At 40.5% G+C, this 5,000-nt stretch overlaps 1 protein-coding gene across 3 annotated transcripts in view; it reads left to right on the top strand.

The window, feature by feature from the left end:
* Nucleotides 1-5,000, top strand: part of LOC115216759 (aquaporin-8) — a 48,668-nt gene that overhangs the window by 41,952 nt on the left and 1,716 nt on the right. The window contains exon 8 of one of the 3 annotated variants that reach the window (XR_005000999.1): nucleotides 2,884-2,960. The exons of the other annotated variants lie outside the window; for them this stretch is intronic. The gene's annotated coding sequence lies outside the window, so the exon portion shown is untranslated. The remainder of the gene's footprint in view (nucleotides 1-2,883; nucleotides 2,961-5,000) is intronic. 3 annotated transcript variants of the gene reach the window in all.

Raw genomic sequence — 5,000 nt, forward strand, 5'->3', positions numbered from 1 at the left:
CCCAATCAGTAAATAAAATTTCAAGAGTGTCATGGAAACAGTTTACAAAATTTCTCGTTACTGCTATTGGGTCAATATAATGGGGGTAAATATGATGGGGGTTTATGTTTGGAAATTGAGTGAGTGAATATGTTCAGATAGGGAGGTATTAGATTTTAGATTAACGTTTCAAAAATTATGCCTAGATTAGTCGCTCCAATGTAAGATCTAATAGTGGAACTTGTAATTACTGCACGCTCATACACCACGTTAGCTTGGGTACAATTTTCGCCTAAGGGACACTTTTTCCCCGAGTCTGAAATTGCTCAGTGTTCCGGCGGATGGGGTGTTGGAGATAATATGGTGGGGACATTATCCGTAGGAGCTGGATGAGGTGCGATGAGATGCTCGGTGCTTGCTTCTGGCTCTATTATATGGTTGTGGAAGGGTCAGAGTATGTGGTAGCAGAAACTACCCCCGCAACTCGGTAGAAGGCTCATAAATTCGCTTCTATTTCTATGCGACTCGTAGAACTATACCTGATGGTTTGGGGGCTAATTTTGCCCAGTAGGAAAACAGGTGGTAGGGGAATGCGATTCTTATAGTTTGTACCTATAAGATGCAGTTATGATAGTTTCTACGTTAGGGGTCACTGACGAGGAAAATTCTAGTGCTTTTCTGTTAAAGATTTTGTGGTATCTATGTTGGAGGAGGGAATAGATTTCTATCTAAGAGTTTATAAAGGCCCTTAAAGGTTTTCGTCTTATTTGCGATGGAAGGGTTGTACCAACATATATGGCACTTGCTAGATTTGCTGGAAAGTGTGTGCCTACAGCTGGCCCCAGGGTTTTATATTGCTGTGGGAAGCTCGGCGTTCTGATGTTCACCACGTTCTCTTCGTTTACCTTTCCTATTATTCGATCTTAGATTGTAGTCATTAACACCTGGATGAGTAACTATTTTGTCTCAAGATTTATGAGATTTATCAGATGTATTAGATGTAGTTAGCACTTAATGGACGGTCTTATAATTAATCCTAAGGTTAGTAGAATCTGTAAGTCGCGTGTTAATTCCACGTGTAAATCATTAATACAAGTAGCCTGCTTAAGCTTAGTGTTATCGTAGTATGATATCGCTTGATCATAATCGTTTCGTTTAAGGGTTCCATTGCAATATTCCAAATTATATCTGAATATTATTTGATTAATGGAAAGATAGAAACCCTAAGGGATATGTTTTTAACTAGGCTATTCCTAACTAGGAATTGATGGTTAAAGGATCTACGGATATATTGTAGGTTCTCGTTTGGCTTACGGTAAGGGCGATAGGTTTGTGAGCTTAAATTTGAGATTAGACCCAAACGGTTAACAGTTGGAACATGCTTTCAAACGAGAATACTAGATTAAAATTTTTGAAAACTTGTGTAACTTTTTCCTTCTATTTTACTTTATCCCATATTATTTTATCACATCTTATTGTCTTATTATTTTTTTGTTTCCTATCATAATTTCCTACACACCCATCCCTCCCCCCATATACACATACACACACACACACACTCATACAGCAACATGTCTTTTTATATGATTACTGCACGGGTAGTTTATTTCTACTGTTTTTACATCAAAAGTTGAAATAGAAGAAAATGAGACGCGTGTTCGTCATTTAATGCTCTCGTTTCCGAAAAGTGGAACAAAAAGCTACACAAAGAGCAAAACCGCGTGTGCAATTTATGGAAAGGATGCCATAGCTGAGAGTTGTTCGTGTTTCTATAGATTTAGGAGTGAAATTTTTCATCTGGAAGTCTGTGAATGATGACCAAAACACTAAAAACAACCCAGGTCGGCTTGACCGCTGCCACGCTCACGTTGCTTTCGTTTCTGCCGTTGAAGGCTTTTTTCATTTACGCCAGCCAAGATAAGTTAAAAATTGTCTAAAGTCGTAAGACGCTCCTGTCCTTTGTACTGTCCACCTTCGTGTTTTTTATTTCTGTTTTATATATAATTTTGTATTTGTCTTTGTTCCGTATACATTCGACCCTCTTTCCAAGAAATCCAATGCCTGTGGCTTGGATTTTCCTTGGGGCTGGCCGGATCGGAGTGATATCGAGATTAAACAGCCGAAATCACTAAGATGATCCGGTTCCCAACTGAAGATTAGAGGCTTCGAGTGACCCGTCAGTTTTTTGTGTCGTCTCCTTGTGTGTTTTTGCGTTCTTGTCCCACTTTGTAATTTATATTTTATATTAAATTCTATACAAATATGAGACATTACAAAGGTACTTCAGATATCCCATATGTGTGTTATAAGGCATTTAGAATAACTTGGATGTGTGGATCGCTATGATGTTTGGGTACCTCATAATTTAACCTAAATAATTTAATGGACCGCATTTCCATCTGCCATTCTTTGCTCAAACACAACAAAAATAATCCATTTTTGAAAAGAACAATCACAGGTGATACAAAATTAATTGTTTACAACAATATGGAGCGGAAAGGGTCCTGGATAAAACGAAATGTACCATCTTTATTTGCTCCAACAGCCGGTCAGTATCTGGAGGTGATGCTCTGAATTTTTTCCGCAAACTCAGACGTTGAATTCAGATAAATACTGTTCACAATTAGATCCATTAAAAAAAGCAATTGATGGGATCATTCCAGAATTGGCCAATCAGAAAGTGTCGTATTCCTTGAAGTCAAGGTTAGACCTCTTGTTTCTTTGCAGACCCAGCAAAAATTAGTATCGAATGTCTCACCACGCTCAATATACTCAAATGACCTACATTCAGATTGCTATTTATTTCGATCCCTACAAAATTATTTTAATGGAAATAACTTCAGTTTTTTGGCAATGTAAAACTACTTGGAATAGTTTATGACCTAGAAAGATACCATATTTTAGGAGGATGGGATCATGAAGCAGTCTCGAAGATGACGAAAGATAGTGGAACAAAATCGGACATACGTGGTTGAACAACAGTATGTACAAATATCTAAATATTACTCTTTTTACTCTTTTACTTGTTTCGGTCATTTGACTGCTGTCATGCTGGAGCACCGCCTTTAGTCGACCAAATCGACCCCAGGGCTTTGTAAGTACTTATTCTATCGGTATATTTTGCCGAACCGCTAGGTTACGGGGACGTAAACACAACAGCATCGGTTGTCTAGCGATGTTGGGGGGACAAACACAGAAACACAAACACACACACACACACACACACATATATATATATATATATATATATATATAAATACATATATACGACGGGCTTCTTTCAGTTTCTGTCTACCAAATCCTTTCACAAGGTTTTGGTCGGCCCGAGGCTATAGTAGAAGACACTTGCCCAAGGTGCCACATGTGGTTGGTAAGCAAGCTACTTACCACAAAGCCACTCCTGCGCTTATTTTCGAATTTTACTTTAAAAAACGGCATGAACTTTCATTCCAGTCCAGTATATACATATATGTATACGAGGGTTGGCTGACAAGTTCATAGGATGACCAAGATATTCTCATGTATAGTGATCAACACAGTCCTCCATACAGTCCCCACACTTCTTTCACCGGTCTTACAGTGTTTGGATCCCATTGGTGTAGTAGCTTAAAGTCATCAACAGCATATATGACGTCATCATTACTGCGACACTGGCTAAGTGTTTTTTTTTTTTATGTTGGGGAACACGCGAATATATGTCTATATATACATATACACAAGTAAGCAGATAAAGGGTCTCTTAAACACAACTTTTCCGGCGAACAGGAACGTGAAACTCTGAGTAACAGTTATTTTGTGATGCTTTTACATATATATGTGCGTGTGTGTTTATGCATATAACTTGTATGTATATATATATATATTATATATAACGGGAAAGTTTACGAAAATAAACAAAAGACGAAGGCAGGTGGAGTACAAACAAACAATGTATTAGTATGGCTCTCAGGAATAGAAATAAAGCAAGTCTTTTACGTTTCGAGCCTACGCTCTTCGACAGAAAGATACACAGAAAAGAAACAAGGAGAGAAACAAGGAGAGAAAAAATTGCGTGTAGGGACTAACGATCCAACATTGCGTTCTGATTTCAGGAGAAGTCAGAGATGGGAGGTCAAACGTTAGAGGTCAGACGTTAGACGCCAGAGGGATAGTAGGGGAGATAACAGGGTCAAGTGACCTCACCCCAACATGAAGGTGCATGTGTGCATAATAGAGTATGTATGTGCATGTGAAAGAGAGCTGGTGGTCTGGACGTGTGTATGTATGTATGATGTGATGTGTAATGTCGTATGTTGTAGTGTAGTGTGGTGTAATGTTGTGGGGAGATGGGGGGGCGAGAGTGGGGAAAGCCCATATGGGGTGTGGGTTCGGCTAGGGGTTAGGGTAGAGTGGGGGATGTGGGGAGAGTGAGAAGGGGAGATGAGGGGAGGGGAGGAGAAGGAAGGGGAAGGGGGAAGGAAGGGGAAGGGGAGGGGAGAGAGACAGGAAGAGGAGGGGGAGAGGGAGATGGGGAGGAGGAGAGTGAGGGAGCAGAGAGAAAGAGAGAGGGGAAGAGGGAAGAAGAGGGAAGAAAGGAAAGGAGGGAAGAGGAGGGAAAGAGAATAGAGGTGAAAAGATGAAGGACTGAAGAGAAGTAGGAGTCGGGGGGAGGTTAGATGAAAAAGGCGGTTTTAGATGAAAAGGGGGGAGAGTTGAGACCAAATGGCGTAAAAGAGCGAAGAGAGAAGATTAATCCCTGTTCACGGCGCAAACGGGAATCCGGATGGCCTCTGTGCAAGGGCAATCCGAACACAGAGAGGTGTTGCAAGGAGTGACCGGTGGAGCGGAAATGACGTGAGACCGGTGTGTCGTTGGCAAGGCGGATGTTTTGGAGGTGTTCCACGAACCGGTCAGCCAAGCGGCGTCCCGTTTGTCCGATGTACAGGGAATGGCAGAGAGAGCAGGAGATGCAATAGATGATATTGCTGGAGGTGCAGGTGAAGGAGTATATATACATATATATATATACATATATATATATA

The sequence above is a fragment of the Octopus sinensis genome, linkage group LG10 (genome assembly GCF_006345805.1).
Source record: "Octopus sinensis linkage group LG10, ASM634580v1, whole genome shotgun sequence".
Classification (NCBI taxonomy): Eukaryota; Metazoa; Mollusca; class Cephalopoda; order Octopoda; family Octopodidae; genus Octopus; species Octopus sinensis.